General features: G+C 35.6%; 1 pseudogene; it reads right to left on the reverse strand.

Annotated features, from left to right (window-relative positions):
- Window positions 1-7,674: 7,674 nt before the first annotated feature.
- Window positions 7,675-8,711, reverse strand: LOC144666613 (allatostatin-A receptor-like; annotated as a pseudogene).
- Window positions 8,712-13,947: the final 5,236 nt, after the last annotated feature.

The following is a 13,947-nucleotide window of genomic DNA, read 5'->3' on the forward strand; positions in this document are numbered from 1 at the left end:
TAAAATTGTTATAATTACCTTTTGCCGTTAATCGTTTTAAGAGGCGGAAATATGTTTATCGCCAAAATTTTTATGTAAAAATTTCCTTTTCCCTTAATCATTTAGTTTATAATAAATACAAGATATTACAAAAAGTGTTTCGAAATATTTACAAGGCTTACCTTTCTTGCTAAACTACTCACGTATTTTCGTGGCTTCTGTGGTGTGCAGTAGCTGTATTTTAAAACGATCGACACGAGTGTGTTTAATTGCTCCGTCGTTAAAGATTTAAATAAAATACAGCTGCCATGATTTGTAAGATAATGCTGGTAACAATACAGTTCTCAATTTCCTGGACTATTCAATCGCATGATGAACTTATGGTTTTAATTTAATGAACCAGGTTGAAAAACGTATTCAATTTATTACATTACATATACAAACAGGCCCAAACGCATGTTTCATTTCTGCTTAATTTCCAAATTTATGAGTTTATCATTTTGCCATTCTTTAAAAAACCGTACTAGGCAATCAAATAGAATGACAGCGCTATAATAATTCATCCAAAGCCTCGAAATAAGCCGAAAGTTCCGGGACAAGACATGAAAAGGGTAGGACGATCATTGTAATTATACAATTGGTGTTCAATTAAGGGGGCTGAGACAGACATAAAACAGCTGGCAATCATATCCAAAAACAAGAAGAACAAAAACTCGACCGATTACATATAATATACATAAAACACCTCTATTAAAATCTTAGGAAAGTTTCAGCAAAAAATTGGTCGACAAACTCAAGAAATATTGGTTGAAATATTGACGAGCTTGAAGAAGATATCAACTTGTTATATAAGCTAGAGTGAATTACCAGGATTTTTCTTGCTGAGAAAAATCGTTTTTTTTTTCGAAGAGGACACGGTAACGAACCCTGTAATCTTATTGGTTCTTAGCCTCCTACGCAGACGTTCTTTGGGCTCGTCCCGTGTTTCTCCTCAATGAAACGAACAAAGAACGTCTGGGTACGTAGGAGGCTATAATTGGTTCTTAGCGCTGGCAAGATTTTTCCATCTCGGCCCACGGGCCATGGTAACACTTTTGTGAGTTTCATTTCGCGGCGAGTCGAACGAACCCATGACAGCTTTGCTCTCCAAAAACGATGTAGTTGCTCAAAAAACGTTGTCAATTTGAAAGGAAAATCCGGGGGGGGAAAGTCTCCGAAAGGCGAGTATTCATTATCTTTATTGACAAAATGAAGTAACAATTTTTTGGCGGGGGGTTGTCCATGTCAGTTTGTGCATTTGCACATTACTGCACATTACGCCATTGCTGTTAACTGCAAGTCGCCTGTTTACAGATTCGATTTATCCTTTCAAAAACCTTGCTTCCCTGTAATCTTTTCTCCAAAACGAAATACAAAACAAAATACTGTGAAAATCAACAAAGAGGTTAATGACTCGTTAAAGGAGCAATGTCATGATATTTTGAGTCATTTTTTCTGATTACTTCCAAAACCTGAAAATAACAAGTGTGAAATGTAGAAAAAAAACAAGAAGTAATAAAAACGCAAAAATAAACAAGGATGGTTTTGACTGACAAAGATTAACACGGATTACAAACGACATAACGGTGGTCCATGAGGTAGCTCCTTTAAATACAAATTTAAATAGCTTGAAAATATATGTTGTAAGTGCTTTCCAGTCCGAGAACAGGATTAATTACCTTAAATAACTCACGAGCCAAAATGGAGCTAAAAATGTTTCGCAACACGCTGATTTTTTCCCTTTGTTTTGGTGCCGTTGTGCTTTTTTATTACTTTATATGGTTTCCTCTTTTATTTGATGAACTTTTCCGTGAGTACTGTTCATTTAAGCTATTTATTTTGTTCGGCGGTTTTAAACTTTATACCATTTTGTTTGGCAGTAAGCTCTTATAGCAAAGAGATCATTCTTCACTCTTGTAAACACCCAACAACAACGGCCGTTTTTATACTAGACACGTGTTACCCGTCTGAACAAGCTTTGGCAAAAATTTTGTTGTTCGTTTGGTTATGCGTCTCCAGTATAAATACGGGCACAAGACGCGTTACGCGACTAGACGAGCTTCCTTTCGTTATCCGTCTTTCAAGACGTATTTCGAAAAGTAGCTCGTCTAGACGGGTAACACGTCTTTCGAATGAAAACGGCCGGCCAACACCCAATTATTCCTCAACAACAGTGTGGCGTTTTTTGTATATATATATATATATATATATATATATATTTCGCATGAAATGCCATGAAGCTTTTATCAATTAATCAGTGACATATCATGAATGTAACATACGTTTTGCTTTTGTCGAATGATGTTTGCCTTTCGATATTTCTTGAAGACGTCAACGGTTGAAAAAGATGTTTTGCAGTGCATTTAGGTTCCGGGAAGATTTAGTTCATAATTCAGGTTTCCTTTATAGATGCTTTCACGTCTAATCTGTTATACTAAGGATTTTAAGATCTGGGAAGCGACGGCTTTAAGATGGCACCGGAAGTAAATTTTGACAGATGAGACATGCTTGACACATATATTTTTCAACCAGTGGCGGGTTTCAAATATTTCATATGCAATTGAAGGAACTCAGTGAAGGGGCGAATAGTGACGAAATTTGATATTTTGGCGAAATTCCTGAGGTACATTCTCCAGACCCCTTTAGTGGCTCGTGCTTTCGACAATCGCAGATTTTGCCACGTCTGTGCCAAAAACTTGGCTATGGTCCTGAAAGTAGGATATACAAAAAAAAATAATTTAACACTTTGAAAATAAATTTCATCACTGGTATAAATTTCGATGAAAAAGTGAGTTTGTAATGTTAGATCTATGTTGTTGTTGCCTTGGGTTTCAGGTCAAAACCAGTGTTATGAACAACGGATGACAAACCAAGCCAAACATATATGATTTTCGTATTTAGAACATGATGTTTGACTTTTGTAGAGAAAATAAATGAATTTTATTTTTCGCCTTAAGTTGCAAGTCCGGTTCTTAAACAGACTTCTTCTTAAAGCTTTTTTATTTCCAGTCCGTACTGCGCAGACTCGGGGTTTGTTTTCGTTTTTGTTTTGAATTCGTTGAAACGTTACACTTCGGTGACAGCATACATGAAGTTTTTTAGTCCGCCATTACAGTTCCTTTCGTTCAAGAATTTCCGATGAGCTGAAACGTCGGTTTGAAATAGCGTCAAGGTTCTTCTACTCGTTATTATTTGTTCTGCAAGGATATCTGGCGTTAATAATGAAGAAGAAGGTAAGTTTGTCGCGGAATTTTTAGTTTTGCTTGTAAACATTCCTTTGTGTGAGGCTCACATAAACATTGCAGCCGAGATTGCGTAGTACGGACTGGAATTCATCTTTAAAGTTTCTGAATCTCTGATTCTCATTAGGTTGGGATGATGTAAAGACCTACAAAGCGACAAGATTTCCACTGAATTCGAACTTTCTCATGACACGAAAAAATATTAAATCGAAATAATATTTTTCATAGCTGTTTCAAGCATGTTAACACATCTATATATTAACAAAGAAAGCATCCAAGGTTTCGTGAAATCTTTAGTCAGTTTGCTCATTCATCCAGACTTCTCAAACATTTTATTTACAATTCATGTTAATATATTTACAGGAGCATGTAACTATGTTACACCGCAGTCATGTGCAGTAAAATACAATTTACTGGCATATGGTTAAATAATTGATATGTATATTAATATTAATATAAGATTTTTAAACATTTCATTTACAGTTCATGTTAAATATATCTACAGGAGCATGTAACTATATAACACCGCAGTCAGGTGCAGTAAAATACCATTTACTTGCATATGGTTAAATAATTAACATGGATATAAATGTTAATATGAATACAAATATGAATACGAAAGTAGGACAGAACCCTATCAGTGACTTCTGTAACTATGCAAGGACCACTTTGACAAACAGGAGCAAATTGTAGCCGGAACTTGGTGCAGTTCAGGATCAGCAGTACACTTAATAAACAGCTAGGGACTGATGTTAAATTTATTTTGCCTTTTTTTTAAATAAGAAAAAGAATATGTTCGTATTCTCGGTTCTGAACTGGAACTAGTTTGCAAAGGGACCTAGTGCGGGGAGATGACATTAGAACGAGTTTCGTGTGATTTGCATTTGAAAATATTCCCGTATTAACCTTTTATTGCAAGCTGTAGTTCCAGTCTAATACCGAAAATGCGACTATGGTATATTGCTAAAAGTTAAGGGCCGCTAATACGGTAAAAATGTGAAATCTTAGCTTTGACAAAAAACGTACAACCTCGTTTTTGAAATTAAAGACAGTTCGCCTTGTCAAAAAACAATAGAGTGCATCAAGACATAAGGCATCAAGGCATCAAAAACATATGAAATAGATCATGATAATTTGCTACATTTCAGTGCATGGGGCAAAACCGAGAACAATGACCCTGTAATTAAAAATACTTCGAAACAAGATATTTTCGTTATCCATTGCTACAGAAAAATTAAAACATTTTTATATCTATTTTTCCGAGACCATTTCGTTTGTTGTCAGCTTCAGTTGACACAGTTGCATGCAAACAAACAATGAGCCCAAGGCCTGCCCGTCTAAATAAACTTACTTAATTAACCCTTTCAGTGCTAATATCTCCAAAAACGGGGTTTTTTTCTACCGTTAAACTGAATTTTTGATGCTACGTTTCTTTAACTTTGCATAAAAAGCACTTTTCCACAATGCAGCAAGATTTTGATGAAGATTCCATCAAAAAATGTACAAAATTGTACTTTGGCGCACGCGCATAAGCCAAAAAAGTTTTGATTTCCTTTAGACCAAAAAAGTTTTGATTAAAACATTGGTAAACCCTGAAAAGAGGACCTGGATCTTTTACAGGTGTTTTGGCCTGTTTAAGCACCGATTTTGCACTAAAAAGTGATTGACTTTTTCTCGATTAGCTCTGTCAGGATTCGACCGATACGCAAAATGAAAAGTTCTTTGAAAAGGTCAAACCTAGCTCCATCAGATGCTTATCACTAAAATCTGCTGACTTTCAAATTGATGACGTCACAAGTGGTTCATTGACTGCTCCTCCAAATGTCGAGAAAAGTCGACTTTAGCAGTGAAAGAGTTAATTGTTGTTTAAATACCTGTTTATACTTGCTTTCCTTCTTACTTGTTTTAAATAACTATTTACAAAACCACGATAACCACAACGCTAACGAGATAGATTTACGGCTTCGATCAAATCGGTTAACTTTCTTTGTATCTATTCGACCGAGCCTAACATCAAACGGAGAAACGTCCGTTACTTAATGTGTTAGCCGTCGGGCACCACTAGGGAAAATGGTTCGATTTTTTTTCCCAGTTTTCTTAATTAAAATTTGAGATTAAGTACATTTTTACATTTCAGTAACATTTTGGCTTCTTTTAATAAGAACACGGTAACCGGGCTGGCCGGGTTAGCGGGTCGATTTTTTTGTTCCTATACATGGGAAATTTTAGCCCGGTCATCGTGATGAAAAGTTATGGCAAAATCATCCTGGCGTACAATTCAACGAATAAGCATTTGGCCTACTGAAGAGTGTCGTGCGTAATTCTCGTTTCTGTACGGTCTGAAAACTCATGAACGACGCGAAACGACTGTTAGAAGTCATGCTAGTCTGGAAAATCGTCGAAAGATGCCACAATAATCTGACACCGGCCGTTCGTTCTTTCACAGAAAGACTTGTGGATTTGAAAAGAAACTGTTATTCCGGTAACCGGGATGAAAAGTTCTTATCGGGAATTTTCCAGCCCGATTACCGGGATTTCGGCTGTAAAAACTGAGATCTGGTTACCGGGCTAGCCCTTTGCTCATATGAATACATCGACATTTTCATAAAGGAAATAGTAGTATGGCGAGATCTCGGAAACCGGGCCAGCTAGGTTAACAGCGCTCATATGAAGAGGCCTTTAGAAAATAGAATTCTCCTGCCTAAGTTTAGCTAAAATCCTTGACATGACACAGTCCGGATCCTTTAACAAAAACTTAATTCGTAAAGAAAAGTGTGGATTCCTTTCGTTGGCGCAGTTTGAAACAACACTTGGAAAACAGACTCCCTTTCCTGGCTATCTTTATACTGTATGTACATCATCTGCTTCCTTATGTCTCCTCTGGGAGAATACTGTAGAATACTGTATGTACACATTATTTAAATTCGACTTAATCGAGCTCAAGTTTTTACAGACAACAACAAAGTAGTATCCATGGAACTTTAAGCTTCGAAAAAGGTCACTTCGGAGAGCTAAGAAATATATGGTATGGTAAAGGTCGCAAATCGAGTAGCTTTTTTTAAGTTTATGGTACGTCACGTGCCATAAACTTATAAAACTAGTAAATGGCACGTCACGTACGTGCGCAAACTTTGATTGGCTAAAAAGACTAATACAATTAGCATAATGCAGGAAAGGTAAGAAGGGGACTTCTTACAAAATAACCAAGGAGTAATAAAAAAAGAAAAATGACCAAGGATGGTCTCAACTGACGAAGATTAAGATGGACTACGAATGACAAACTTGGGAAAAAAATGCCATTTTTTATCAAGGTTATGTTGTCCGTTAACGTAAATGCATATTTAATATGGTGTGACTATTTTCTCTCATGAACTTAGCACAATAGCACACAAGTACCAGGGATTCAGCGCCCAAATTACCTTAGCATAATTTTAGCACGCACGGAGATCGTCGTTGCCGATAGTTTGGCCACGTGACTTTACTGAAGTCACGTGGAACGTTTCTATGGCAAACATATCTTCAAAGCGGGTTAACCAAAAACTGGTAATTTCTTTGGATACTTATATATTTTTCATATATACTATATACAAGGCTAAAATGAGTTAAAAATGGTAATGGTAAAAATGGCTGTTTGCCATCATCAGGGTATATATTTTTCGTTTTCAAGGATTTTCAGTTTTAATTGCGATACCTTAAATGTTTTGAATCCTTATATTTTTGCTCTTATTTCCGAATCAATTTTGTAGAATTTACCGCCCTGGTACTTTGGCCATCATTTAAGGAGCTCACAGTCGAGTATTCTCTCTCTCTCTCTTAAAGGGACACTGTCATGGAAATTTGAAAGCTTTTCGGTAACAAGTACTAAAACTGACGAATAGGTCTTCTCGTACATGAAATGCACCTAGTACATCAAGGTGGAGATATAAAGTAAATGGTTGTTGAAGGAAGAAGGGAGCTATAATAATTTTTAAGTGTTTTTCCAGTCCACAAGGACAAATCTTGAAAAAATAAGCCTAATTTTTTTTCAAGTTGAGATCTAAAATTCCTGATGGTCTCACAATAATATGACTTGTTTATCGCTTCAGTACACTTTTATGGTGATTTTAACAACATTGTATCACTTATTAGTTTCTTGTTTTTGGCTCTGTTTTGAGTTGCACTTTCCATATGTTTTTTAGGCTCTTGAACAATTTAGCCTGATGTTGTTTCAAGTTGAGATCTAAAGTTCCTGATGACATTACAATAATATGACTTGTTTATCGCTTCAGTACACTTTCATGTTGATTTTTAACAAAATTGGACCACCATTCGAAGTTTCCATATGTCTTTAGGCTCTTGCTTTTTGAAGTGAAACTGGTGACAGTGCCCCTTTAATCGGTCTTGTTGTTTTAATACATTTCTGCACAATCCACCGCTAATTATGAGAGACAACCTTTCGGGAAAATGTTTTCTTCAGGAAGGCGCGAAAGTCCTTTATTTGTACCATGTATATTATTACGTTTACAACACTGTTGGAATATGCTACTATTGAGCTCACACAGCGCATGACAAAATCGGTCTCAAAATCGAGGGAAATCTGAGTTACCATGTTGTAGATAAGCTGGCCAAAGAAAAAAATGTATGGAAGAACAAAAGCAAAAGTTAGAGTAAAAATGATGTACGTACCGCGGATGGTAGCGGCTCTCCGCATCATCCTGATACCGTTGTCTCGTTGAACGTCGACAGTCCTTCTTCTTAACCTTTTCCATAAAGTTATGATAAGCGAGATATTGACTCTTATTATAACAGAACCAGGTATAATGTATTGGAGAATTGTATAACTTAAGAACATAACTCTATACGATAAATACTGGTTATTATACTTACAAACCACAGTGTAGTGCGTATCGTTAACATCAAATCTTATCCCTTCGAAGGTTGCGCCAGGAAATAAAACTACAAAAACCCTGTCACCCATGCTAGTATCACAATCTTTTTCACAGTTGAATGGCTAAACGTACGTGGAACTTCACGAGTTGATAAATACTTCTCGATGCTAATAAATAGCAAGTTGTTCATGGTAACAGAAGGAAATACAAGATTTATGTAGCGAACTATTCGGCAGCCCCAACCACTATTAAAAACATCAAAATACAACTGACAGCATATTGGTGGAAGTGAAATGGCATCAGTTAGAACATCTGAGATAGCTAGACTTTTAATGTAAACGTTAAAATTCTTTTCAAAGGCACAGGTCCTCATAAGAGAGGTTGTCTTTTTCTTTGATCTTAAAAAGCATAGAACAAGGATGTTCCCTACAAATCCTACTATGCCTATTGATACTAGAAATAAGAACATTGTAAGTCTTGTGGAAGACTTTATTGGTGAAAAGACGAACACTTTGCTTGTCAGTCCTGTTCCATTTGCAGCTACCGATGAGTTGGTGACGGGGAGGCTGGTGGACAGATTCATACCTTGTTTATGATGTATCTGAACCACCAAACACAATCTACGAGACAAATAGTAACATCATGTAAGCACAAAATGTATCGAGTTTTTAATTTATTTGTAAGCACATAATGTATTGAGTTTTTAATTTATTTGTAAGCACATAATGTATCGAGTTTTTAATATTTGCATTCTAGTGTATTTTTATATTTTATTGCAAAAAGTTTCAGAGGGCCACTGGTTTGTTAGCATTTTTTATGCTATTTTAGTGCTACCCTCGTAGTTTTAATTTATTTGTAAGCACATAATGTATCGAGTTTTTAATATTTGCATTCTAGTGTATTTTTATATTTTATTGCAAAAAGTTTCAGAGGGCCACTGGTTTGTTAGCATTTTTTATGCTATTTTAGTGCTACCCTCGTCGAGCTCTAAACTTTAAATTGGCAGAGCAAAAGTATTTCATTGGCAAAAACACGGCAACAAAACAAAGAAGGATGATTTTCGAGCAATGTAAATGACACTTATATACTAATTGATATCCCGGATTGAGATAAACTTAAATAAGTCGGGCCGACGTTTTTCAAGTTTATCCAGACGCAATCGTTTGCCCATCCATGCCCCTTTTCAGTTAATTCAATGAAGAGTTGGTCAGTGCCGAAATTGCCGAAAATTGCGCAACAAAGCCCCTTTAATGCAGAGAGTATTACAATTTGGAAGTTCTACAGCAAGCAGAAATTAAAAGAATGATAACAATCGTGGAAAGAGAGAAAAAAGCGATATGTGGTATTTTTATCTGGCACGACCAATATGTGATCGATCGCAAAAAGCTTGGAAAATTAATTTTGTCTTAGTACCTGTCGTTGTAGCAACAGGTAGATTTCAGTTTTTGTTGAAAAATTGCTTCAAAGCTTTTTTCAAGTTGTTTCAACTTATCATGCATGTTCTCTACACCGTTTGAAATTACAGCGATTCGACGATGTAATTTATGTGGTACGTAATGTTTTCAAACAAAGGAACAAGAAAATCGAACAAGGAAATACATCGTTCCATTTATAAATCAACAGGACGGAATAGCAATACGAAATTTTACCCAAGTTGAAATTCAAAACAACGCGATACATGCAGAGGCATCAAGTGTCCAAAATGTTGGAAAACAACCTTCAAGGAATCTATTGTGTAATTGCTAAATAGTAAAAATTGCGATAATTTACGCCCGAAATTTGATCATGGATGTGAACTTCCGAAAAGGAATAGATGCAAAAAAGAATGCAAAATCGTTTAGTGGTGAAATACGTGCGAGCTAAAAATATTGACATACCTCAACGATATATGACTTTAATGTACATCTTTGATGTGGTAATCCAAGTTCACTTTGAACCACGCAGCTTAAAGCCTTTAGTAATCTTTAGCCTTCCTAAAAACATAAATATTCGTGTTTTTATTCAGATGAATAAATCACACCAACCCTGCATTTTTCATATTCACGTTACTGCAACAAATATGTTAAAAATTAGTTTTTTCAAATACTGATAACGTTTGGTCAACTGTCAATCGTGACATTTCTGTATTTGAACTGCCATTTGCTTTAAGCGCTTTTTTTTTCTGAATTGACACGTCCGAGTTGTGTTTATTTCAACAAAAAGAAAATGACACTGTTAGACAAATGATGATGATGATGATGATGGCATTACTTAAAGGACAAGATATGTTTTGTTGAAGAGAAGTCGGTGTTTTCGCTAATTTTTTTTAGTACGTAAAAATAGATTTGCTACCAGAAGAGAGTCAAATTGCCATTAAGTTCAAAAAAATAAATAAATAAATAAATAAATAAACCAAGTGACTTAATATAAAACCTAGAAAAGACAAAACTATTTCTACAGCTTAGAACTTATAGTCCGGCAATGTGGTGAATGATTGTGCGATTTTTGTTAAAAGCACCAAATTTGGCACAGTGATAGTATTCGATGAGCTGATCAATTTCAGATATAGGCCCATCCGCAATTCTGCCAGGGGTGGGGGCATCTTTTGGACCCAGGGGCTGGGGTGGGTGGCATTTGAGCTTTATGGCAAAATTTACTGCATCCTTTGAGTAAGAAGTACCAAATTTCACACAGTGATAGCATTTGGTAAGCTGATCAATTTCAGCTGAGAGCTCTTTTGAATTTTTCCAGGGGGAGACACGTTTTGACCCAGGGAGAGGTAGTTGGTAGCATTTGTACTTTATGGTAGAATTACTGACCCTTTTGGTTAAAAAAATGACACTATTATAGTATATGCTGAGCTAATCAATTCCAGATATGAGTTTACTATATCCAGAATTCTTTCAGAGTTGTCCTTTTTGGACCCAGGGGGAGATGGTGGTTTCCCTTTGAGTTTTCACGCTGTTAGGCCATTTGAGTTCGTACCATTTTTGGCACGAGTATAAAATTACATGAGATGATAATATATTGATGGTACAAAGTTCGCCGTTGTCTGAAAAACTTCGGCAGAGATGACAAAAGAAGAAGTCAGAAGAATTCACTTACTCTGTTACGTTTGTTTGTGGCCACAAACTTTTTCGATGGGATTTCCAAAAACGTTTACATGTTAGATTTCTTTTCTTGTTGTAATTCCAAGGATTATCGTTATGCTACAACAGTTCTTGGTAAAAATATCTTTAATCATTTAGTTAATTTTAAATGTTAGGCTTGGAAACGCTCTGTGTGCTTAGCTCAGCTCGGCAAGATCGTTGCATGTTTATGGTGCCGGATCGATATCTGTTATCGAGTTTTTTACGTTGGTATGGCCAAGGAAAACCCAGAAGGTACCAAATTTGTGTATTTTTGTCATCGTATGCTGTAATTCTCCAAATTATCTTAAAACTAAAACAGTCATGCCAATCTTTTTAAATCTGCTTTTGAAGTTTGAAGATTTTTGCATGCAACACTTCAACAGTTACTTTGATCAGTCATAAAGAAGGGATAACCCACAGTAAAATTTAAACTTTTTTTAAAATAATCATATTTTTTCCTTTTTTTAAGTAAAGTATTTTTTTTTTAATTTTCAAACGAAAGGAGATTGTTTGGAAACCTTCTTGGCTCGCAATTGTATTTTTGTCAGGTGATTGTCAATGAAAATAAAATTCCAGGAAGTATTACTGCTTCGAGGAAGAACGGAATGTTTAACCAAAGAAAACAAGAAGTAGTGGTCTTCTCGAGGACAGCATGGAAAACGTTGTGTATGTTGTGGTTTAATTTTATCTTTAGTTTAAAATTTTTCAACCAGTTTGATTTTTATTTCCCTTTGTTTAAGTTTATGTAATGAGTATGAGACAATGGTTTCTGGGAGGCCATGGGTTCGATTCCCGTCGGGGACTCAGAATTTTTCTTTGTCCCATGCTCGTGTCATGTTGAACACTTCATCTTCATTATTTATTACCGAGCTTAAAATTTACCATCTTTATTATTTACTACAAACTTGATGAATTCGACATTGCTGATCCTAGCAGTATGCAGGACGCGTGTCACTTATCAACCTAGTAAAATGGCCCAGCTCACAACGAGTCTCTCGTAGCTCAGTTGGTTAGAGCGCCCAACCGGTATCTGGGAAACCATGGGGTCGATTCCAGTCGGGGACTCAGAATTTTTCTTTGTCCCATGCTCGTGTCATGTTGAACACTTCATCTTCAAAAATCAAACTGGTTTGAAAAGTTTTACGCCAAATATAAAATTAAACCACAACATGTATATCTAGAATGAGCATATGTCAGGAAAAGGTAACACAATCCAGAAAAAATATAAATAAGTGGAATCATTTCTTTGTTGTTTTTTTTTTTTGTTTTGCTTTTTAAGCGACATCTTCCTGCCCTTTTACGTGCAGCTGGCGATTTTCGCAAAACTCACACGCTCAACTGTTTTCAGCTGGAAAAATGTGCGAATTGAAAAGATGAAATGATCGGTAAGAAATAAATACCTGAAAATGGTGAACCTTTAGTTTCGCAAAAATGCTTTCTTGACAATATTTAGTAAACATTCTTGAAGGTAACTGATTCTTAAACTTATGTTGAGATATTTATCTTTTTCTATGAGATTGTGGTTTTACTCAGGGTTAGTTTGGTTCTAAAAGGATGAAATGTGGAAACCTATTTTTTCATTGCAATGGCGTCGTGGCGATTTCCGTTTGTTAAAAAAACTTTTTATTATTTTTCAAGCTATTTGGCCATTTTTGTGGAATATATCGAGATTCGAGCGAGGTGCCGTCGACAATTGTTTTCAGTCTTGGAAATTTCAGCAAATTATACGCGTTCGAAATTTTTGCAGTAATATTTTTTGCCTGGGACAATAAACAAGGACACAACAAAGTGACAGTTTAAGTCATAAAATATTCGAATTTATACCTGCTGAAACAAAATAAATCCGCTCCCATACAAACCCCTTGTAATAAAACTGAGTCTTCTAAAGTGGCTATAATAGTTAGCTTGCGTTGCCTGTGAAATTACGCGGTTTCGTGTACTATGTCATCGGTCTCGTTTTCATTCGACATGGTACCGTGGTTTACGCCGACACAAGAAACAAATAAACCAAAAATTTACATCTCTCTCTAGTTTAGTTACACTCGCATTTTTTTAGCAGAAAAAGTTATCACATGAGAAAAAAAAATCAGTTACTGTTGTCGACTGTTTCCCTGCTGTAGGTTTTTAAATCGCAAGAAAGAAATATAAGTAAGAAATTTAAGTGTTTGCTACGTTGTGCACTTTTTATTTCACGTACATTACGGTTGTACATGTACACATTACGAACTAGGAAATCTTTGAACTCGACGATAAAAAAGGTTGTCGTTACAAATACCTCTCCAAACAATTGCTTCATAACGTCCGCCATTAAAATCACAAACACAAACCAAAAATACATCTTTTTTCTTAAGTATTTAGTTAGTTTTTGCATTAAATTGCTTTTTTCTCAGAAGGCGCTTTTTTCCCACCTCTACTCATTAAGTTTATCATCAAGCTTATTTTTCATTTGCTCTTGGTTATATAACGTTCATTCGTGTTTTTTGTTTTCAAAAATTGAGCGCAAGCTGTCCTACATATCATAGTGTAAAATTGTGAAATAGGGTATACCAATGATTTTGTATCTCACGCCTCTTTTCATGAAGAATTTTAACAAAAACAGAATGCATATAGAAACCTCAAGTGACCAATTTCTCATTTAATATTCCCGGCACGTTCTCGTCTAATCTAAAACGTCAGTAAAACGTATAAAAGGATCGACAGTAAGAACTA

This window comes from Oculina patagonica, chromosome 9 (assembly GCF_052425735.1).
Source record: "Oculina patagonica isolate OP01 chromosome 9, crgOcupat, whole genome shotgun sequence".
In the NCBI taxonomy this organism is placed as follows: domain Eukaryota; kingdom Metazoa; phylum Cnidaria; class Anthozoa; order Scleractinia; family Oculinidae; genus Oculina; species Oculina patagonica.